Raw genomic sequence first — 25,122 nt, 5'->3', positions numbered from 1 at the left:
GCAGTATTGGGGTGGGAGTCACCCGATTTTCCAGGTGTTGTGTGTCTCAGTTCCCCTGGCTAGGAAAAGGGACTCCCTTCCCCCTTGCGCTTCCCCGGTGAGGCGATGCCTCGCCCTGCTTCAGCTCTCGCTGGTCGGGCTGCAGCAGCTGACCAGCACCGATTGTCCGGCACTCCCTAGTGAGATGACCCCAGTACCTCAGTTGAAAATGCAGAAATCACCGGTGTTCTGTGTCGCTCGCGCTGGGAGTTGGAGACTGGAGCTGTTCCTATTTGGCCATCTTGCTCCGCCCCCCTTTCATATTCTTAATTTCATTGAATTGGACTTTACCTTTCTCTGGTGCCTCCTTGATTAGCATAATAATGGACATTTTGAATTCTCTTTCTGGCAATTCAGATTTCTTCTTGGTTTGGATCCATTGGGATCTTTTAGGGGTGTTAATGAACCTTGTTTTGTTTTGTCATATTACCAGAATTGTTTTTCTTGTTCCTTCTCATTTGGGTAGACTATGTCAGAAGGAAGATCTGGGCTCAAGGGCTGCTGTTCAGATTCTTTTGTCCCACAGGGTGCTGCCTTAATGTGGTATTTTCTCCCTTCCTCTAGGAATGTGGCTTCCAGAGAACTTAACTGCAGTCATTGTTATTTCTCTTCTGGATCCAGCCACCCAGCAGAGCGATGGGGCTTCGGGTACTGGGGAGTGTCTGCACAGCGTTCTGTGATGTAAACTGTCTTCAGATCTCTCAGCTATGAATACCAGCACCTGTTCCAGTTGGGGCGGCAGCGGAGTGAAGTAAACTCTGTGAGGGTCCTTGGTTGTAGTTTTGTTTATTGTGCTAGTTTTGTGTTGGTTGGCCTCCAGCCAGGAGGTGGTGCTTTCAAGAGAGCATCAACCGTGGTTGTGTAGGGAAGATGTGGTGGGCAGGGCCATAGAGCTCCCAAGCAATTATGCCATTTGTCTTGGAGTTTTTTAGCTATCTCTGTGGGCTTGCAGCAGCAATCTGCTTCCTCCAAAGGGTCTGTGGATTCTGTCAGCTTTCCTGGTGTGTTTTTATGATAGTTCCTGGAGCAAAAGCTCACAATGTGAGTCTCCACACACTGCTCTATCTGTCCGATAGGAGCTGCTAGTGAGTCCTGCCTCCTCTCCACCATGTGTTTCAGTCAGATATGTATTGAATTGAAGATCACTATGAGGAACCAAAGAAAACTTTTGATAGACAGATAAAGGGATGGGACTGTAATGCACAGGAAAGCAGGACCAGAATAGAAACATGTTGCAGCCAGTGGAGATACTTACCATGCCCATGAAAGGACTGTTTTGCAGAAGGAGTTCTAAGTTTATTGTTTTCTTTTCACTGATTTGAACCAATAGCCCATAAAGGTATATAATAAACGCTGGTCTTAAGAAATAATCATTCCTCCCTCCTCTGAATTCAAATACCACTTTTTCTTTTAGGTACCCATAACACTAATCACAGCAGATAACATTTGCCCAGCCACAGACATGATGTGATAATGTCCTGTGCATTGCCTTCTTCAATCCCTAAGATAATCTTTCCACACTACAGTGATCATGTTCCTCATTTTCCTGAAATAGCCCAGTTTGTGCTTGTGGCCCAGCATAACTCTTAATAGCAGGCCTCCACTTACAAAGGTATCCTGATGTAAATGATAAATTATATGGTCATCCAGCTATTATCTGCATTTTACAGATAAGGAAACCAAGGCGCAGTAACATCCCCAGGGGATACAACTGAGAGGGACAATAAGTTTCAGAGCATGCTCTCCTGAGCCGTATACTATTAGGATACAAAGTTCATGTCTGCTACAAAATGGAAACTTAAGAAAGACCAGGCCTTATACGTTTTTACGTCCCCTTACTTCACCTAGCACAGTGACTTTCCACAGAGTTGGTGTTCCATAAATGTAGTAAGAATAGATGAGAATAAATAAGTCTTTCTTAAACCTTCTATTAGGAAAGAATATTGTAGGGATGTCCCATCTTCAATCTTTATAGCACTATAGATCCTTGATGAATTTCCCAGGTATAAGGGGCAGAACACAGACTCCCCAGTATATTTGTTTGGGAGATATACAAGCCTTTGACTCCCTTTTCAGATGTTAAATACAGTAGGCCCTATAGGATAGGGATAGATTCTCTAATCCTACCCAACAGCCTGTTCCCAAATAGGGATTTTTCTCATATACATAGGCCAGTGTTACTCTTTCAGTCAATTAAGTAACAATTCTTAGCTCAAAGCCCATGAAAACTCTGAAGTCTTTAGGGAGTTCTGTGAAACCTCTGAAAATGCATGCAAGATTTGGAGTGTGCTTGTATATCATAGGAAGAATGAGTACAGTCCTCAGATTCCCCAAGGTATCAATAACTCTCAAGAGTTAAGAACCACTGCTCTGGGGTCTTCTGCGTGGCAGCAACTAAGTTAGAATCGCAGAAGCCATAAACTCCTCATAGTCCTCAGAGGTGCCACATCCGGATAAATATTTAATGTTCTCTAAGCAATTTTTAAGTGTCCAACATGCACATTTCTCATGAACAGTTTTTTTTAGAGGTAATCTCTTCCACACAAAACAGTCAATTGTACATTTTAGGAAGCTATCAGCTTGTAAGTGGGCTTTGATCCAGGGATCTATTTACAAACCAGAATTGATTTTCTCATCAAGCAATGTAAATAATTAAGCAAAAGTCTCATTTGCTGTAAAGACACTGGGGACAGGAAACCAAGCAATGTGGTAGGAAAGAAGAAAGAGATTGCCACCCCCTTCCTTGGGACAGGATTGATTCCAGAAAATAAAAAATAATAGGCAATGTTTCTTTTCAGAACCTGTTCCCTCTTCTGCAGCATTGCTCCCAGGGCACCCCCAAAATCCCTAGAGACACACTAACAGGACTTCCCCATCATCCTCCCCCAGAATTACCCATCTGCCACCTCCTACAACTCCATTTCCTCACCACAGACAAACTCACTTAGGAATCTGGAGGCCAGCAGCATTATTAAATTCACACTCGTGTATGTGGGACTGATGGCTCTTTGGCCTCCTAATGCGCTTGAACTTTCTGCAGAGGACACATATTGATCCAAAGGAATGATTGATTAGGGATCAAGGCAGTATGACAAAGTCAAGGGGAAATACAGGTCAGAGGGGTCAGGAAGGGGTGGGAATGCCACATAGATTGCTGAATCTTCTTAGCAATCTCCTTCTATGCCACTCTCATATTCCAATCATTCCCAAACTCTGCTTCCTCCAGCATCTCCATGGTGGGTAAGGGCAAGGAGAATAATGGATACTGAACATAAAGGACCCTGGGCCTCTCTTCCTCTGTTTTAAATTTATTTTGGTTCTCTAACCCTTCCCAGTAAAACTAATTTGACTAAAGGACACAAAACTAAAGTTTGGAAATCACTGCTCCAAAATAAACAGATATTTTCCAGCTTATTCCCTTTCTCCACTTGTGATTCCACAACATTTGCTCAAACCGATAAGTTTTGTTGCATTTTTGACCCATCATATTTTAGTAGAAGGTTGAGAAGAAAATAGACAAGAATGAGTTAGGGAAACTATCCATATGCATAGATTATTTGTAATCCAGGTGTCTGAAAACCAGATACTTTGTGCTTTCTCTTCCTTCCTAATCAATTGATGTAAAATACCTCCTATTGTTTGAATTCATTCATCTACCGTTTCTTCTACACCAATATTTATGCATCATCTTGTTAGAGGTGATGCTCAGTAAATGAATGCATTCATCAGATTTCAAGGTTTCAGCCACGTGTGTTGGCCTGATGTTGAGCTCATTGTATCATTCTCTCAATTTATTACCTGCCTTCATCAAACTCAAACCTTGATCTGAGAATATTATTCTAATTGGGGAAGATATATGTATACTGCCTAAAGACTATTGCTTTGTCATTTATCTTTGGCTTTTATCTGTTTTACTTAACCATCTTCTCCTTGAGGGGTATTTAAATGTTTTACCAGCTAATCTCTCCTTCTTTATATTAAATAGAATTTCCCTTCTTTCACTTTCTCATCTGGCTTTCTCTGTTTCCTTTATTCTACTGCCCAATTCCACTGTTTGTTATGGGCACATGGCTCTCAGCTGTAGTAGCCAATACTCATGCCTTGCCAGAGCTGGCCTCTCATGGTCATTTCCACAAAGATGTGTCTGCCTCTGACTGAGGCTTCATTCACCTCCATCCCTGTGGGCCGTAACGTTGGCCTGCAGCGACACATGGTTGTAGTATTCTTTTTTAATTCATAGAAACATAGACACATTCAGAGGTTTCAAGCATTAAGAAACTGAATAGCAGTGGTTCCGCATCCTTGGTTGTACATTAGAATCACCTGGAAGCTTTAAAAAATACTGATGCCTGGATCCCACACCTAGACATTCTGAAGTAATTGGCCTGAGATATGGCCTGAGTGTGAAAGATGTTAAAAGCTCCCCAGATGGGACTTTCTGATCTAAGAAAATTCTTACATCACCACCATTACCACTTACACATTTTATTTCCTACTGTGCCTTTGGGCCTAAGAGAAGGCCCACTACACTTTGCCACAAAAAGATGGGCTTAATTTTTCTTGAAAAACCCCTAAAATCTCATTTATATGAAACCCCTCATTTTCCAAGGATACTACCAAATGAAGCAACATCACACATTGAGAGCAGGCCTGGTGGATGTTGGGGCGGAGGGAGAGCATAAGAAAGTGAAATTGACTCCAAATGACTTAATTTTCAATATTGTGATCACATCTTTCTCCAAGCACTTGGCCATGACATAACAAGTGGTGAGAATGCCTGTCTGGGATTCACCACCACATCACATGCTAAAGATGAGATATTCAATAACAAGAGACAAAAACGAAGGAGAGGACTCACTGACCAGGGAAGGGAAGGGAAGGGAAGAGAAAAAGGGAAGAAAGAATAAATTAACACCTAGCATGCCAATTGCTTTTTATAATCGTATCTTCCCCCACAACACTAAGAGATAGATAGTGTTGTTCCTATTCTTAGGGACAAAAAAAAAGTGTCTGGAGAAGATAAATAATTTGCTAGAGGTCATTCAGCTGCTATGTCATTCAGTGGCATGGTTTGGCCACTGCCTACCTCTCCTGTCTTGCTGTTATCATCTTATCAAAGACCACTGCCCTAATTTTGAAGGTGAGACCAGAAGCAGAGAACATAGACTCTCTAGATAGGGGTGAAATCAAGTTCTCTTGCTACTTCCCACCAACCTGGTTCCAGTGGGAGAGAGGTCAGGTCCCCACCAGGGCAGAGTGGGGATTACAGCTCTCAGCTCCAGGTGGTAGTAGGCTAACTTAAAAAGCAAGAAGTGAAGCTTGAGTTTTCCTGGCAGCCTCCAAAGGACCACACTGCAGTTTTATTTGGTCAATGGAGAAACAGAAATTTTGCCAACAGGGTCCAGCAGGTGCAGCAGGAATGCAGACTGGAGTGTAAGTCCTTTCATCAGACCCCAGGGTGTGGGCTGCAGGCTCCTTTTGTTCTGGAGCTAACGGGGAGACAGCTTTGGCTTCAGTGGAGAAAAGCAGAGAATTCATCATAATGCACCATCCTCTCACAGAGCAACACTAAGAAACGATCAAACGCTAATGATTCCAATAAAGGCAAACGATTGCATTATAACAAAATGACTTCATTTTACTTCCAAGACTGCTGGGGGAAGGCTAATAACCAAAGGGAGAAACCCCTTACAATGTGGCATGTTCTTGTGACAAGCTCTCAAGAGAGACTTTCCCCAGGAATAACTATCAGTACTTTCATCCTATGTGTCTCTCCTTGTTCTGGCACTGGTCTCTCATCTCAGCCACCCTGGTATGCAGTACCTCAAACACACCAAGTCTTGTTCAGCCTCAAACATTTGCTAACATCCTTCCTTCTACCTGGAACCCTTCCCTCCAGCCTCCACATGTCTGGCTCCTTCATATTCTTCATTCTCAGCTTGTACATCACCTCCTCCGGGAAGCCTTCCCTGATCACTCTATATAAAGCAGTTTCCCCTTTCATTCTTCTCTTCCTTTCGTAGTGACACCATGGTTAGCACTTCTCTTACTTTTTTACATTGGCATGTGTTTTTACCTGTCTGCACCTTTTGCCTCTATGGAAGCGTATCTATCTTGCCCATCATATTACCCATTTCTAGATTCAAAGAAGATGCTCAGTTTAACAATTTGCTCAATAAATTAATAAGTGAAGCCCAGGTCGTTCATATCTGATACTGTATTTTCTCTCCCCACTCCCCTTTTTAAAGTTACTATTTGTAGAGGAATCTTTCAGGCCTTGTGCTTTGTATTTTGCACCTATTTCACTTAAGACTCAAAACAACCCTATTTCATAGATATTATTTATCCAATTTTCCAGATTAAAAAGCTAAGATTTGAGAAATTAGGTTTCTTGCCTAAGCCAACACCATAAGTGAAACATCCAGGATTTAAGCACACATGTGTCTAATTCCAAAGTTTTTGCTCTTTTCGCTCTGTGACATTAAGGAAAATAAGACACTGTTAGAGAGGATGGATAATCTTTCTGAAGAACTGAACAGCAATGATGCTTTTACTTTATCTTCCTTCCTTTCATTTGTTCATTTCTCCTTCACATCCCCACATTTCACATTGCCAAAAACATGCACGATCACTGGCAGAAAACAAGAAAATAATTCCTGTCAGAGGTAGCACTTCCTGCAAACAGTGAAGTCAAAAAGCCACTTTGAATGGCAAGTTTCTTTTCTGTGACTCTCATGGAAATCTCCTCTCTTAATGCCTATATTTCCAGTGCCTCATTGCGGCAGGTGTAGGCACATCACACCCAACCCTGCATCATCAGAGAGATGCCTCTGGACTGGCTGAGAGCTCCAGGGGAAAGGTACTGTGCCCAGAAAACACACCCACCAGCATCCCAAAACTCGGGGCTTGCAAGTGTCAACTTGCAACTTCCATTATGGACAAAAAGATAAGTGACTGGAGAAGAGGACCCCAACCCTAACACAGATAGAGCGTGAAAGTGCCAGGACTAGTCTTCAGCTTCAAATGCCAATGTTCCAGCTCTGGCCAAGACATAATGTTTCTTGACAACCCAATTTCTATCCAGGCCTCAATCATTTGCCATCCAGGAGCCATAATCTCTTTGTCTTCCTCTGCCATTGGTCCTCAAAGCTCTCCATGCCCACCGCAGCTGTTTTAGCTCCTTGCCTGAGTTGATTTTGTCATTCTGCCAGCTTAACGGTACTTGATAGGTTTCTCAACCCCAATAGGATCAGCCAGAGGGCCCAGAGAGGAAGGTTTTCTGATACCACCTTAAAACATGCCAATGAACTCTCAGATGCCCTGTGGGCACAGGCACACAGAGGGGCAGGAAGCAGAGCAGATGCCAGGCACAGCACCTATCATACACAAATAAACCTGGGCATATGCAACCAAAGCTCACCACAAAAAATTCAAAATGGACATGTATCTCTTTTGAAAGCCAAATCATCAGTCAATGCAATAAAGAATAGCACATTGGATGGACATCCAGGATGTACTCAGGGACTACTAATGTCATCCATGAAATAGGCTTCAGCTTGGGAACATTCATTCATATTCCACTCACATCCCTTCTGAGTCACACATGGCAAAATGAAGTGTCTGCCGATTGCCTGCGATAGACTTCTGTTTACCAAACTACTTTTGCAATCATTCATTCCAGAAACATTTATAGAGTGCCTGCTACCTGCCAAGCACTATTCTAGGGGGCTAGGGATACAACAGTACCTGTCCTCATTTGGCCTACATTCTAACAGAGAAGAGATAGTAAATAAAGAAGAAAATAAGTATATGGAAAGGTACCAGGCAATAATATGTACAATGAGAAAAAACATTAAAAGAAGAACTAATAAAGAGCAATGAGATGGGATGGGATAGGACACGGTGGGGTAAACTTCAGAGAGCAGGAGCTTTCTGTTCACTGCTGTCCCCCAGCACCTAGAACAGTGCCTAGCTCAGAGTGAGTGAGTGTATATAAAGGGGAATTGGAGAAGCCCTCCCTGAAGATGTGATACTTAAAGATGAGAACCTAGTACTCAGTGAGGGAGCCAGGTGCCAAGCAAAGATCTGAAGGCAAAATATTCCAGGGAGAGGGAGGAGTGGGTGCAAAGGCTCTGAGGCAGGAGCATACCTGTCATGTCTGAGACACAGCAAGAAGGCTGGTGTGCCTGGAGAAAAGCAAGTAAGGCAGGCAGTGATAGGAGATGATGCTGGAGAAGCAGAACGTGATAAATAGTTTAGGTTTTTTTCTGAGTGGGATGAGAAGCCATTAGATGGTTTTGAGCAGAGTAATAATATCTAATTTAGAGTTTTAAAGGATCATTCTGGCACCTGCCAAATACGTAAACTAGGAGATCATTTAGGAGACTACCAAGTAATGCAGGCATTACACCCCAGTCCAGTGTAGGTGCTGTGGGCTGGGGTGAGAGATGGTGAGAAGTGGTTGGATTGGAAATCAAATTTGAAGGTGGAGGCAACAGGACTTGCTGGAGATGATGGGTATGAGGGAAAGAGAATAGTTCTGTATCATTTCAAGAGTGATTGGGAAAAATGGAGTTGCCTTGTAATAAAGCGGGGAAGCATGGGGAAGGGGTGGGTTTTTGAGGAAGTGGAAACAAGAGTTTTGTTTTGGACATAATTTTTAGATGCTTATTGGACATCCAAATAGTAATAAAGGAGGCAGTTGGATTTATGACCTGAACTTCAGGGAGAAATTGGGGTGGGAGATATGAATTTGAGACCAATTAGCATATAGGCTGTATTCCCACCATGGAAGAGAATGAGCCTACTGAAGAGGGAATGTGGGTGGAGCAAGGAACCAGAGCTGAGACCCAAGCACTGTGACATTTATAGATGGGAGAGAGAAGGAGGGTCCCACAAAGGAGACCTGAAAGAAAGCAGCCAGTGAGATGGAAAGAAGCCCAGAAAGATGTGATGTCCTAGATGCCAAGTGAAAAAAGAACTTCCAGGAGAAGGAAACCATCTTGTGCTAATATATCAAGTACTAAAAGGAATAAAAATTTGCCACCAGATTTAGCAAGATGGAGTTCACTGATGACCCTGAGAAGTACAGTTTCAGTGGTGTTATGGAAACAAATCCTGAATAGAGGCCATTTCAACAGAAAATGAGACTGGAGAAAGTGGACACAGAATAGAACAAGCTTTTGAGAAATTCTACACTATAGGAAAAGAAAAACTAAAGGAAGAAGCTGAAGGAGAATAGACAGCATGAGATGATATCACAATTCTTGTCCATAAAAAATATACCATGGTCTTCAATACTATTCTATCAGTATTGGAAGAGACAGGACTCTGAGGAATCTAAAATAGTCAAACCTGTAGAAGCAGACAGCACAGTGGTGGTTGCCAGGGGCTGCAGAGAGGAGGAAATGGTGAGTTGCTAGTCAACAGGAACTTACACAAAATAAGTAAGTTATAGAGATCCATTGTACATTTGTCCTGTAGTTAACAATACTGTATTGTACAGTTAAAAGTCTGTTGAAAGGGTAGATCTCATGTTAAATGTGTTTACCATGATTAGAAAAAAAAAAAAAGAAGAAGAAGAAAAAAGAGATTTCAGTAGTTATCTTCCTTCTCTTTTAAACCCAAAAGAAATGGCATCAAAATATTTCCGGCCAATGGCTACTGAGGAATAAAAGAGGCTTTGATAATATTAATGCTAAAAAGCTGTGTATTAGGTATTAGGCAATATGTGTACGTATGTATCTATATCTGTCTACCTACCTACGTATCTGTCTTCCCCTTTCTCATTTAAATCTAAAAACCATTTTAAGAAGTAGGCTCTATTGCCATCTTTCTTTTCTAAATCTTAGAGAGGTTAAATAATTTGCCCAAGGGACACAGAAAGTTAAGAAGCAGAATCAAAATTGAAATCCAGCCTTGTTGGAATAAAAAGCTTCGGTCCTTTCCATTTCTCTCTTCTAATGTGAGAAGGACACACTTTTAACTCTTCAGCCCGGAAATCTTACCTTCATGTGACCTGATTAGATAGAATGCAATCCAGATGATCTCTAGTTCCCATCCAGCACTGTCTTTCTTGGATTCTGTGATTCATTTACATAGAGTTTTCTTTCATATTTAATATTAATTTCAAATATCTCAGTGAACAGTCATCTTGAAGTTGAGTATAACTTTGATCCAGTTTATTTTTTCTATTGTGAAAGTAATATATACTAATTAGAAATATGCTTATTATAGAAAATTTTAAAACTATCAAAATATAAACAGAGGAAAAAGATCTTCCACAGCCCACAAGCACCAATGACTTTTACTGAATTTTCTTCTAAGCTACTTTTTCTGTGTATAAGGTTTTAGGTTTATTTTACGTTGTTTTAAACACAGTGGTAATCATGTTTTATATATCTATACAGTGAAAGTTTTCATTTAGCAATAAAATATTTGCATTTTTTCATGCTATTTATAAACATATTTTTAAGGCAGAGCCATTCATTTCATAGAGCCAGATCCCTCCCTGCCACTGAAAACATTAGGCTGAGTTTTAAACTAGGAGGAAGGTACCAATAGCACCTAAGCCCTTTTAGCCATGGTTTTAGAAAACAGTAGGAAGCCGGGCGCGGTGGCTTAAGCCTGTAATCCCAGTACTTTGGGAGGCCGAGACGGGCGGATCACGAGGTCAGGAGATCGAGACCATCCTGGCTAACACCGTGAAACCCCGTCTCTACTAAAAAATACAAAAAACGAGCTGGGCGAAGTGGCGGGCGCCTGTAGTCCCAGCTACTCCAGATGCTGAGGCAGGAGAATGGCGTAAACCCGGGAGGCGGGGCTTGCAGTGAGCTGAGATCCGGCTACTGCACTCCAGCCAGGGCGGCAGAGCGAGACTCCGTCTCAAACAAAAAAAGAAAACAGTAGGTATCTGGTTATAAGGATACCCAAGTCTATGCTATTAATATCTTTTTCTTCCATTTCTTCTATAGTTCTCAAAACTTCTTTCTTTAGGATATCTACCTTGGCAAATATAAACTTGAAGGTTATATTGGCATCAGTGTCATTACCCTATTAAGAACACTTGAGAAAAGTTCATATTGATTAGCATACCACTCCCACGTCTGCCTAACAAAGGCCTTCCTAAATATTAAAGTTGAATGTGAATGCTGTGCATGGACATCTACTGTGGACTGCATAATATTGTAGCATTTGAATGGAAGCAATTGTTAAATACCATAATACAGAAATGACCCTTACTACTTGCCCTTCCCACTCATGAATTTAATCGAATACAATTTATTTAATGTGCAGACATTTTACTGGGCAATTTTAGTGAGTGTCTTGGGCTCTTAGGCACCATGGAGTTTGACCTTACTCAAAGCCTACTACGGAAGCTTTGTCCCCTGAATACACAGTCCATGTGAAGGAGCCACAGGAGAAGAAGTCATTGTATGACAAAAAGAAATATGAAGACCCAGCCTGTACTTGACATCTGTGATGAACGCAGGCTTTCAATGATAAACTCCTGCCAGCCCCACCTCAATTTGAATTTGCATTCTCCATTAATGTGGTTATAATGCTGGCCCTGGTGAAAATCCCATTGTATATTCTGTTTCCTGGGAATAATACAAACAGCAAGGTGGCATACATGCCAGCTGTTGACTAACAAAACAGTGAACTATTATTGAAGCAGTCTTGGGCCACTGTATAGAGTATTCTTTACATGCAACAAAAGCTACGTTGGGGACAATGTCAGAAATCAATTAGAACCACCAAAGATAATCTCCTTTCATTCTCTCTCTCATACAAGCTCTATTTCACTGTATCTTTCTTTTCCTTTTGAATTGTTTTGCAAGCAGTATTAGCAATAAATCTATATCTGATCAGAAGCAGTTCATTTTGTAAAATATTATTGAAATCAAACTCTTGATGAATAATAAGTATCTTTTTATTGTTTGAACTGTTGGTACCTAGAGAAACTGTGTCTTCTTGACTGCTTTGCCTCTCATTAGTATTTAAATTTTAAAAAAATTTTAAATTACTTTTTTTATGCATTTGGGAGCAAGAGATATAGCTCTTGGATTTTGGTAGAGCCAAACTACTTGGAAATATAAGGAGAAGACACACTCACTAGTGTGCTTTTACAGGAGAAGACACACTCACTCTCTAGCCCAAAGCCTAATTTTAAGCAGTTTATAGCCCCCATAACTAGCATTTACTCTGCCTGAAAAGATACTTGAGGAAGAGAGCAACTACTGGAGGAGTGAAGGATTTACAGTAGCAGTTGTTGGAATAACTGGACCTCAGCCTGTCCAGCATTCTCCCAGATTTATAACACAAAATTACCGTATCAGAATGAGACTCCAGGGAGCTAAAACAACCAATTAACAAGCCATTCTGCTTCCTGTTAAGGCTGAGCTAGGTTTCTCTCCTTCTGGACCCTAAAACATTCAAAACTAGGCCAAGTTTTTAAACCCCTGGAGGAAATTGCCTGCTTATTAACATTTCCTCATTCTGGCATTATAAAAAAGTAAACACAGGGAAGTTATTTGTATAAAACAAGACAAAACAGTTACTCTTATCCTCCTGTTTCTACTATCGGCTCTTAACACCTCAGGGTAAATTTTCATTTATATTCAATGTTAATCTGACCAACTCATCTTCTGTGTTGGTCACTTCATAGAAAGTTAAAGGATAGGCAACAGAGCATCACCAAAGGAAAGAAACTGTAGAGATCATTGAGATTAAATCTACCCCTTCACTTACAGATGAGCAAACTGGGACTTTAAATAATGACAACAATAGCAACAGCATTTACTGAATACTTTCATTATCCAGGTTACTTTTTAAGCCCATCTATTAAGTTAGTCCAACTTCTCCAAGTATTTACCAGGGTCTTTTTTAACTGTCTTTGCACATATTATTTTTCTCACAATTTATGAAGGACATAGTATTTTCATCTGTAAAACAAGAAGTTACGGCCAGGCACCATGGCTTACACCTATAATCCCAGCACTGTGGGAGGCCAAGGTTGGAGGATCACTTGAGGCCAGGAGTTCAAGATCAGCCTGGGCCACAGAGTGAGACCCCATGTCTACAGATAATTTTGCTTTAATTAGCCGGGCGTGGTGGTGCATGCCTGTGGTCCCAGCTACTAGGGAGGCTGAGGCAAGAGGATTGCTTGAGCCCAGGAGTTCAAGTTTACAGTGAGCTGTGACTGCACCAAGACCCTGTCTCAAAGAAGAAAAGGAAAACAAGAAGTTAGATGACTTGCTCAAGGCAAGAGCCACTTAAGTGGCCTGATATATTATATTGTTATACATTATTATTTATATTGTTATTTATATTAAATATAATAAAATTATAATGTTATATAAGAAATAATAAATATTTTATGTTGAAACGCATTTCAACATAATGATGAATGTTGCTGTAATGATGAAATGAGTTTCAACATAAAATATTTATTTTTTATTTTTACAGAAATCCATTTTTCCAAAAGCTTCTATGCATTGACTGTTTCATTCAAGAGTATTGCAATAGGTCCATTGTATGTTAGTGAGGAAAATCAAGGACAAAATATGCTATATTCCATGTAATAAAGATCCTCTGATTTCATAAGATATTGCATTGAAATATCATCCCTACGTCTGAAGAAAGTATTAAGAAAATATCTATTAAATCAAAATCTGAATTTCAGTCTTAGAGTCATAATATGGATCATCTTGATTCAGTGACCATATTTTGGAAGTTAAATTTAAAGTAGATGGTCTTGGATGTGAGCTAACAACTGGAAAGAATATTTGAAATGGAGACTATTCTGGGAAATTCCATTTGTATCATCAGTGTGTGTGTGTGTTTAATGTGTATATGTGATTAATGTATTTGATGTGTGTCTAAGCGTGTGTGAATGTAAATGTAAAATGACTTCTTAAAACCTGATGATTCTAGAAACTGTAGGTAAAGCCCAATAACAATTTGGAGTAGGAGTGAGAACAACAGCATCCAATATTCTTTCACAAGGCAGTGTATGTACAGTACCAGCTCCTCCCTGATTGTATACCAGTTCCAGAAATGTCTTTTTTTCCAAGTCCATATCAGAAAGTGTAGGATCAGTCACCGTAAAAAGATATGTTTAGGACAATTTTTTCAGAAAACTGCTAAAATATGCTTTTCTGTTAAGTGACTTGTGAGTTCTTTCCAGTCCTTGCCACGTTGACACGGGTGGTTCTGTGATTGCTGAGTGTGTTCAATGAAGCAATGCTTGAAAAGCAATTGAAACTCTGAGTTGATTGGGCCTATAACAGCAGTCAGTCTGCTTGAAATTACAAACTGGACTCCTTGAAATGAAACTTGTCATGCCCAGCAAAGCTGTTGACTGCCTCTCACCTCTGAGAATTTGGGGAGGAATTAGAACTAGCCTGATGGATAGGGTCTAAACACCAAGCAACTTGGAAAATGTCCCCAAGCCGGCCCCTCTTTTAAAGCATCTAGGATGCTTGTGGCTGTGGGTTGTTTTCCTTGTTAGTCCCTGGCAGCATGGTGGTTATGCTTTGGGTAGCCTTTCATTTAAAGAGGAGGAGATGGGCCTGCGCAGCAGCTCTCACCTGAAATCCCAGCACTTTGGGAGGCCAAGGAGGGCAGAACACTTGAGCNATATATATATATATATATTTTAAAAAGATGATGAGATAATTGATAAGTTAATGTCCTAAGTAATTATAGGACTTATCATTCACATATTTCTCCTTCTGGAAAAGAATTCTTCCAGTTGCCCGATTTATTTTAGGGACTGCCTTACTCATCTCAAGTCTTAAGCCCATGGAGTTATGATACCCATATGTGGCTGGAACGTGGCATTAGCTGCTCTTTCAGACTGACACCATAATTATGAAGAGCCACTAAAATAGTATTTTCTCAAACAGACTCTACTGACTAACAAAAGCTAGGTTTTTCTTTTCTACAGAGTGAATAAAAATGAAACCTACTTTATTTTCAAGGAATTAGACTTGTCTATTATACCTGGTATAAACCCATGAATTTTCTTTTCATTCAGAATTTTAGGGAGTAGTACTTGAGTAGTACTTAATTTTGTAATTGTCCTCAGTGCTAAATTTAGCTGCTAATAAATCCTATTGTTTTTTTAAATAACTATGGCTCCAAAAAAAGTCTCTATTAGGTACATCTTACTCATCACCTAAAAATTATATTTGCTCTTTTAGCTAATAAAATTGCTGTAATGATGAAGTTTTTGAGGTTATAAACTTTGAGCTTCATATACCTATAGTTCCTACGGTGCAGAAACAAAAAATCATGGTGTCCTTAAAGTTTAGTAAAAAAGGGATGATTAAATTTCATCTACCCAATATCTACCTAGTCGTCCAAAATTTGAGATAAAGGGCACAAGTGATACTCAAGACAGGCACAAATGTATACAAACACACACACACAGTCTCCCCAGGCCTTCACACACTGCCTGGCACTTTGAAGGCTCTTTGTTAATATATTTGAAAGGGAGGGAAGAAATAAAGAAGGAGAAAACATAACCAGATGAAATGCAGGGTTTGTATGAGACAGCGACTAAGCATTTGAATGTTTCTTGAATGTTTGTGTGCACCTATCTGTGCATAACTTTCACGCTAAGGAGTACTTTCCTGCAATGGACTGATAAGGAAGAGGTTAAAGAGGAAAGAAACATCTCTCACTGATGTCCATGAGTGAATAGCAAAGTGACAGACTCAAAGACAGGCACAGGAGAGAAAATAATTACGTTGTGCTTTGTGCAACTGTTACCTCACTCAAACGCAGCAGGTTTGTAATTTCTAGATACAAAATATACACCTTTTCCTGCTATTTTACCAAGCCAACTTTTTGGAATTTGACTTTCTTTAACAGCTTGCTGTATTCCATGCTAGTTCTACTTGCGGGCATTTAGAGAATTCTCTATTGAAAAGGCAAAGTTTAAAGGAAATGATGATCAATGATAAAATACATTTGAATAATGTGATCGGTCAGTAGGTGCTCTTGCCAAAGGATTAGAGAGCAAGTTCAGGACTGTAGTGTAGGCCGGGCGCAGTGGCTCAAGCCTGTAATCCCAGCACTTTGGGAGGCTGAGACGGGCAGATCATGAGGTCAGGAGATCGAGACCATGCTGGCCAACACGGTGAAACCCCGTCTCTACTAAAAAATACAAAAAACTAGCCGGGTGAGGTGGCGGGCGCCTGTAGGCCCAGCTACTCAGAAGGCTGAGCCAGGAGAATGGCGTAAACCCGGGAGGCGGAGCTTGCAGTGAGCTGAGATCCAGCCACTGCACTCTAGCCTGGGCAACAGAGCGAGACTCCATCTCAAAAAGAAAGACTGTAGTATAGGCCTGGCTCTTTCTTTATAACTAAGATTCCTTTTACCCTCTCCTGTAAATTGATGGTGTTCCAGGAAATAAGAGATTGAATTCTGTACTTTAGAGAACAAAGAGAAAATTGACAACATGTCATGGTTCTTTTCTTCCCACAGCTAGTGGGCTTTTCTTTCAAGGGTCCATTGAGTAGAGGAATGAACTATACAAAATAAGGGGAAGTGTGGCTCCAGTGACAAAGCAGCCGCTTAACGTGGCCCTGAGGACCAACAGGCCTCTCTGATGACCACATAGGCTCTGTTGCTGCCCAACCTGTTGTTCTTTCAGTAGGTCCTTTACTTGCTCAAAAATAGTGACCAGTGACGTTAATACGGAATACTATCTCTGACCTCGTTGAGGCTTGCACTCATTCCCCTTCTGTCCCTCCATAAAATCCAAATGAGTGGAGAGACCTGCCACAGACTACGCAGCATGAGAATTCTAGCCCCATGACTTTCAGTAGATAGTCTACCTTTTTAAATCTGTGTTATCTCTACTGAAATAAGAACAATAATACTGAAGGTCACTGGGAAGATGGAGACTGACATATGCACAATGCTTAGAGGAGTGCTGGACACTGCGGCTGCTCTCATTACTGTTAAGAGCTCACTTCTATTCCTACCTTAAAAAGTCATATTTATTTCACTTAGCAACTGCTCTCCTTAAGGATCTAGATACGTTCAATTCTTAAACCCCAGTAGAGATTAACAGAAAAGATCAAATAAAATTAATTAGAAAAGGTTCCTGCTAAGAATATGGCAATGCCTAATTTATCAAATGGTGCCTAATACAGATCCCTTAACTACCCAGAATATAGGCGAGAATCAGAAAATAAGAAAATTAAAGGAAAAAAAGACTAATTTGAAGTCTGACATTGATATGAGACCATCCACACACCAAATTCCCCACAATCACAGGCATTAAATGCCACAGAAACCACCGCTCCTGTGCTCGGTTTTGATCTGGTGCTCCTGCCCATTGCAGTTAGAAATCAGGGAGGCACAGTCAGTGAGAGTGGTGGGGACAGTTAGTCACACCATTGAGACAGAAAACTATAAATAGCAGACACATGAACTCTCCCTGTGAGCAGTCCGGAGCCATTGAGAGAGGCCCAAATAGCCTATTATCCCTGACAGTCGATGAGAACTTCACTAAGTCACAACAAAAGATAATAATGGATTTTCATCCTACTTCATGTTGTCTAAGAAGACAGATGTGTCTATTCCTTTTTAGAAACGTTTATCATCCAAGAGAATTCACTGTTTTTATTTGGCATTAACAGATAACCCATATTTGACTAGAAAATTTACTTGTATACAGCACTTCATTCTTCAATATTTCTAAATAAAATAGGCATCATTCTAGAACTACAATCATTATAATGGGGAGATGTGAAAAAAATGCTAGCATCTGACTGAAGTGGTAAATGTGATTTGAACATTTTTCCAAGTGTTCTTTGTGGAAAAGGCATTGCAGGAAATAGACAACATGCCCTCTACAGTAAAATCGTAACAGAGTTGCTTTCTGGGACAATGTTTAGCGTATTTAGCACGTTTAACATTGCCCAGTCATGTGATTCACAAAACCATTGTATGTACATACATGTGTGCACATCTACATAGTTCCTTATTGCTATGATAGGCAAGTGGCTGTGGATAAAACTTCTCTCCCGTTTTACTCTCCAAAGAGAACAATCTGATGAAAGGTTCTATTTTTTTCATCTGGTATACACACACATTGTTCTATGGCAGTTATCACCTAAAAAGCTGTTGACACTCTCTAACTTTTGCCAAATCTGTTTCTTTTCTCACTCTTTAGAATCTCCTCCAGGCTGCGATATAGCTCTATTCAAAAGCATTTTAACAAAGAGCACAGTCTTTTTGCTCACTAGAAAAAAAAACAAGGTTTCCAGGGAAGGGGGACAGTAAAGACTACTCATTCTGGTTCCATTGCAGAGCAGAACTTTGTCTAAGTCCCCGCCTCCCCACCCCGGCCTCCCCTGTCTTCCAGGGTCCTGCCCTGGGCTTATACTCAACCTTTGAGTCAAAAAGGGTGGAAGCTCTTGATAAACCTGTCATTTCCCCCCAAAATCATCCTGACTTTCCTGTTTCTGTTAAGAGCAGCCCTTGGCCAGACGCAGTGGCTCACACCTGTAATTCCCACATTTTGGAAGGCCGAGGCAAGTGGATCACCTGAGGTCAGGAGTTCAAGACCAGCCTGGCCAACATGGTAAAAGCCCTTCTCTAATAAAAATACAAAAATTAGCCGACATGGTGTCACATGCCTGTAGTCCAAGCTACTTGGGTGTCTGAGGCAGGAGAATTGCTTGAACCCGGGAGGTGGAGACTGCAGTGAACCAAGATCACACCATTGCACTCCAGCCTGGGTGACACAGCAAGACTCTGTCTCAAAAAAGCAAACAAAAAAGAGCAGCCCCATGCTCCCAGCACTGTGACCAAAGAACTTGGAGTCATCTTTGAGGCCTCCCTGCCCTTTATTCTTGTAAGTCAGCACACCTTATGATTCTTCTTGGAAGTCCCTCACACCCTGCTTTGCCCCTGCATCACAATCACACTCCACCCCTATTCCAGGCCCTTATTATATCGTCTCAAGCCTGGTGCAACTGCCCTGAAGCTGGGCCCCACCTCCAATCCTCCTCACCCCACAATTCAGTTACCTCTAACAGTGTTTGATTTTAGCAAGAAAGCCTAGAGAGGCTATGACCATAGGTTAAAGCTGACCAGATCTGAGGTCAAATCCTGATTCTGTCACTTATCAGCTTCGTGATCCTGAGTAACTACTTCAGTCTCTGAGCCTCACAGGGTTGGTGTGCGGATTAAACAAGGTAATGTATATAAAGTGCCTGGCTCAAGGCCTAGTAGTTAGTGAATCACTGAAGATCATCCATAGCTTGTCCCAGACTTGCTTTCTAGCATGATTTTATAAGTTACCTTTTCTTTACCCAACCCTCCAGCAAATTGAGTATTTGCATACTATGCTCTTAATGTTCACTTTTCTCTTGTTTTCTCTTACCATTTGCTTCTTCCTGCACCTCCCCACCACCAAACTTTGCTATTGAAATTCTAATGTAGTCCACAAAGTCCGGGCCAAATCCTTGTCTTCTCCATGAAATTTTATTGTGTCATCCCAGCCAGAAATGACCTTTGTCTCCTTAGCCCTACATTCTTTCCTAGCGAAAATTTTCTTGTGACTTTTATCACAGTTTCTTGATTTTGGTAATATTTGCATCTCTATTTCTCCCCAAAAGCAGTTTTTAGGCTACAAATGATAGAGGCTGAATATACATGGGGATTTACATAGATTATTGGTCATTTAACAAGGCCTTAACTGTGAGAAAGAAACAAAACGAATTATATCATTTTGCTGAGGATGTATGTTTTCTATGTGTATTAGTGCATTCTTGCATTGCTATAAAGAAACACCTGAAACTGGGTAATTTTTAAAGAACAGAAGTTTAATTGGCTCATGGTTCCACAGGCTTTACAGAAAGCATATCAGCATCTGTTTCCAGGGAGGCCGCAGGGAGCTTTTCCTCATGGCAGAAGGCAAAGTGGGAGCAGACATCTTACATGGAAGGAGCAGGACCAAGAGAGAGAGGGGGGCAGTACCACACACTTTTAAACAAAAGATCTCATGATAACTCACTCACTATACGGTACCAAGCGGGGATGGTGCTAAACCATTCGTGACAACTCTGCTCCCATGATCCAATCACCTCCCACCAGGCCCACCTCCAACACCTGGGGATTATAGTGAACATGAGATTTGGGTGGTGACACCGATCCAAACTATATCACTATATGTAAGACCTATACTTTCTCTTGCTGCAGACCTAGTGTCAAATTAAAACTCACCCGCTTTTACTGTATAATTCGGTAATGATAATGTTAGCATGCATGTCTCAGGGCTGTATGCTAAGTACTTAGTGTGCATTATCTCACGTAACTTTCAACAGAAAACAGATCCAGTGGGAAGTATAATTACTCCCATTTTTCAGATAAGGAACTTGAGGTTTAGAGATGGCAAAGAACTTGTTCAAGGGCAGATACAGTTAGTAAGAGACAGAACAGAGACTCACATACAAGCAAATTGACTCCAGAGGCTGCTTGCTCCAAAACTCTGCTGTTAAATGAAGAATCGGCTTAAAGAAGAGGCAAGGATATAAGCAGGAAAAATTCTTTTTTTTTTTTTGAGACAGAGTCTCACTGCCACCCAAGCTGGAGTGCAATGACGTGATCTCAGCTCACTGCAACTTCCGCCTCCTGGGTTCAAGTGATTCTCCTGCCTCAGCCTCCTGAGTAGCTGGGACTACAAGCGCGTACCACCACACCTGGCTAATTTCTGTATTTTTAGTAGAGACAGGGTTTCGCCATGTTGGCCAGGCCGATCTCGAACTCCTGACCTCAGGTGGTCTACCCACCTCAGCCTCCCAAAGTGCTGGGATTACAGGTGTGAGCCAGCCTGGCCACAAGGAAACTTCTTAATGGGGCTATAGCAGTCATCTAGGAGAGAGGATAGTAGCCCACACCTGGGGCGGTGAGAAGTGGCTAAATTTTGGATTTAATGTAAAGTAGGAGACAAAAGAATTTGCTGGAGAACCATATACTATTAGTGGTGTTTACTACTGATAATGACAGTTATACTGACAATTACTCTTTACTCTTCTTGAAACTTCCTAACAAGTCGTCAGAGAGGTCCACTTAATTTCTTACACGTGACATGCAATAGTCAAAACAATCTTAAGAGAAACAGAGAGGAAAGAATTACTCCTCTTAGGAGAAAAGCTGTCACTCCTAAACAGTCATTCTAAAAAAAAAAAAAAAAAAAAAGTTAGTAGACTGAAAGTCATAGCCTGTAATTTTTATGCAGAGTTTTGACCCTGGAGTAGTTAGCAACTATGACTTGTGCAATGGGCATAATAATAATGAGAATAACCCCAACTATTCAGTGGTAGAATGTATGGTTCTATGTCCATATTGGCTCAAGGAAGAGAGAGAGATTTCTTGGGTTTAGGAACCCAAAGTAATAATAGAGCTGATGAACACAATTGTTTTTTCTTTCAATGAATTCCATCTGAGCTTGAAATAATAGAAAACTTTTCAAAATAAGGTTCATTGTAGATGGGGATAATAGGACAGGGCCTTAGACTAATAGTCCCTTTTACCATTAAAAAGAAAAGTCGTGTTTTTCCATTGTCAGATGAGAAAATGCAGTTTTATGTGAGGACTTGCATTCTCCCACTAGCTTTGGTTTTAATTTGTCAAGCTGGTTTGTGGGGTAAAGCTACTGGGGCTGCTTTTTGTTTCCTTTTGTATCTCCATTCTTGTCATAAGACAAAGGACGCTGCTTTTCTTTTTATTCTTCTCGAGTGGACCTAGAAAATGCCATGGAGAAAGCACAAATTGAAATTGAAAACTGCAAAAAGGAACAGGAAAAAAAGCAACATCTCCAGGCCCTGCATTGTGTAAATAAACAAGGGATTTTCTCTGCCCATGGGACTGAGGACAGACACACAGGAGCAAGGAGAGGAGAGCGGCACCCAGCGCCTGGCAGGCAGGCAGACTTACAGGCAGAGAAGGGTCTGGGGGAATTTGATTTCTGACAAATGACCTTTGTGATTTTCTTCTTTATTTGCCATTGTTTATGACAATAATCATCATGTTAAAATATAATCTCATATCTTTGTTGACAAATGCTTTCAGATATATTAACTCAAACAAAATTTAGGATTATCTTGCATCAAGCACAAACTCCAGAACGTCCTGGCATTGGCCCCGTGTGTCCTTCAAACACGGGTTTGCCCATACATCCACAGAGCAGCCCGGAAACTTTTCTTTCTTTACCTCATCTCAGGCCACAAATTTTTATTTTATTTTATTTTATTTCATTTCATTTTATTTCATTTCATTTCATTTCATTTCATTTTAAGACAGAGTCTCACCCTGTCGCCCAGGCTGGAGTGCAGTGGCCAGATCTCAGCTCACTGCAAGCTCCGCCTCCCAGGTTTACGCCATTCTCCTGCCTCAGCCTCCCCAGTAGCTGGGACTACAGGCGCCCGCCACCTCACCCGGCTAGTTTTTTGTATTTTGTTTTAGTAGAGATGGGGTTTCACCGTGTTAGCCAGGATGGTCTCAATCTCCTGACCTCGTGATCCGCCTGTCTCGGCCTCCCAAAGTGCTGGGATTACAGGCTTGAGCCACTGCGCCCGGCCCACAAATTTATTTTAATACTGGCTCTTATGACCACATGAGAATGTTCCTGACCAAAGGATAATATCTCCTTTGCCTATGATTAGCCTACAAGGCTACAAGCAAAGTGAGTCCTAACTCTTTAAGATCTGAGTGTCCCAGGACAGCACTGAGCCTATTTGGTCTTTACTGGTAAGACTGGAGATGTGTATTGGGAGGAAACCTGATCAGTCTCTGGATGGGAAATAATGCAGAAACACACTGGCACCACAGCCCAGACACTGGGCAACTAAAACTCCTTCCCTGACTAACCTGAATATAATTGGGAGTGGTCAGTATCAGATATATTCCCCATCTAAAAAGTACAGGCCAGATTTGGACTGAGATGGGAGGAGTTAGTCCACAAACATTCACTGGGTACCCAAAATGTGCCAGCCATACTACTGGGTAAAGGGGATGTAGAGATAGAAGAGATGGAGGGGAAGATCCTTGCCCCTTCTTCGAGCTGATTCTCCAAGTAATAGCAGAGTTTTGAAGCAAGCAGCATCTGGAGTCAATTTGCTTGTGTTTGAGTTTCTGTCCTGTCTCTTAGTAGCTGTACCTGCCCTTGAACAAGTTCTTTCCCTTGCCCTCCAAGAAATCGAAGGCCATTAAAGGATGCAGATAAGCAGTAGGAGAATGAGCGTTCAAGCCAGGCTGTCTGGGCTCAAGTGTATGTCAGCCTTTCCTGCCTGCATGGTTTTCCATGTGGTATCTAACCTCTTTGGCGTCGAGGTCATCAGCTGAGAAATGGGAAGAGTAACAGTAACTAAGGAATATACTTTTGTGGGAATGCATGAAGTCATGTTTGTGAAGTGCTTGCCCAATGTACGTACGGCACGTTGTAAGTACACAATAAGTGACCATTAGTAATGTTGTCACCAATGTTGGCATCGTTTTTGCTGTGATAGAGGCATATTCACATAGTTCAGAGGCAGCACGCAGGCTAGGTGTCTAACTCAGGCAAGGCATAATTAGCACCAAGGTAAGCTTGCAGAAGATGACTGTGCCTCAGAGCACAAGGAACAGAGAGCCAGAAGGAGCTTCAGGGGCAAGACAGACAAGCAGAGAGAACAGACTGGGCAAAGCTGCCACAAAGGGAGAGACAGCATGACCAGGAAACACTCCAGGGACAGCAATGGAAAGGGAATTAGCAATTACTGAGCCCATGCTAGCTACTAGAAATTGTGCTGTGTGACTTAAAAAGATGATCCCACACAAAGCTTTGCGATAATCCTGAGACAGAGTCATCCTTTTTTCACAGAGGAAGAAACCCCAAAGCTGGGAGAAGTACAGTAGATGGCCTAGGGTTATACCACTACTAACTGGCATGATTCACTTCTGCATCTGTATGATTCAAAAGTCCATGCTCTGTACACAATCTGTCCTCTCTGAGCCACAGTATAAAATACATCTGGTTGTTGGGAGGGGCGTGGGAGCTGTGAAAGATGAGAACCCAGAAGTTAGACCAAGAAAGTGCTAGTGTCTGCAGTAAAAGGCTTGAGCATTTCCCTGGGCCATGGGCATTGATGAGATATTATCATCCTAGGAATAACAGGTTTTCCTGAATAGGGGGAGGGTTGTCGTGTAACACTTAACCAACTTCGTAGGCATAAGAGCTGGGTGGGTCTAACCGGCTAGGCCTCAACAGTGTGGTATTTGTGGCGTAGAATAGAGATCATGGTGCCATGGTCTAGCTGAAAGACAGGAACATTTTTAAAATGGTAATTTGCCCTAAGCTAATGAACAGATTCCATAAAACAGCAAATGAAAATAAGATTTTCATATGGTATCATCCATGAAAACCAAAATCTCTTCTTTTGGATGTTGTTAAGGAATTAATGTATGAAGTAGGAGACAGGGCCTATTAGATGCCCTAATGCTGATTTTCTACCATTCTGAGCCTGAGGAAAGAAAATCTATGGCTTCTAGAGCTTGAAAGATCTCCAGTCACCACCTAGTCAAACTTATTTTTTTGCAGATGGTAAAACCAAGGTTTAGAAAAGTGACGTGATTAGGCCAAGATCCTTTCAACACAGGACATCCGCCATTTGCCATACTAAAAGGACCTCGTCCTGTCAGTCTCACAAAGAAAACCTGGGAAAGTAAAGGCAATGGCCAGTGACACAGGCTGAAATGGATGTTTTCTTCCAAAACATTTCCCCCAACATCCATGGCAGAGTCTCTCAGAGGCTCTAAAGTGAGTGTTATTTAAGCAGCTCTCTCCCACTGCTCCACCAGGCAAGGTGCAGAAAGCCAGCTAAGGTGCCAAAGGGGCAAGAAGGCATGTCCCTGGCCCTCAGCCAGCTTATACACCCTGCCAATAGGATGTTTGTCTCTAGTATTCTTCATAGTTGGGCAGGAAGGGCAGAAAAAGTAAAATGTATCTTTTCCTAAAGTAAACAGAAAATCCAAACTGCTATTCTTCGTAACCTCAAAGGTCCCTTCGCTGGTTCTGAT

The 25,122-nt window shown here is 41.4% G+C and overlaps 1 protein-coding gene across 21 annotated transcripts in view; it reads left to right on the top strand.

The window, feature by feature from the left end:
- The window catches only part of TRPM3 (transient receptor potential cation channel subfamily M member 3), a 931,696-nt gene that overhangs the window by 737,691 nt on the left and 168,883 nt on the right, over positions 1-25,122 (top strand). The window lies entirely within an intron of this gene.

The sequence above is a fragment of the Rhinopithecus bieti genome, unplaced genomic scaffold (assembly GCF_001698545.2).
Source record: "Rhinopithecus bieti isolate Rb0 unplaced genomic scaffold, ASM169854v2 scaffold_7648, whole genome shotgun sequence".
Lineage (NCBI taxonomy): Eukaryota > Metazoa > Chordata > Mammalia > Primates > Cercopithecidae > Rhinopithecus > Rhinopithecus bieti.
The sequence above is the reverse complement of the archived record's forward strand: the minus strand, read 5'-3'. Positions and strand labels throughout refer to the sequence as shown.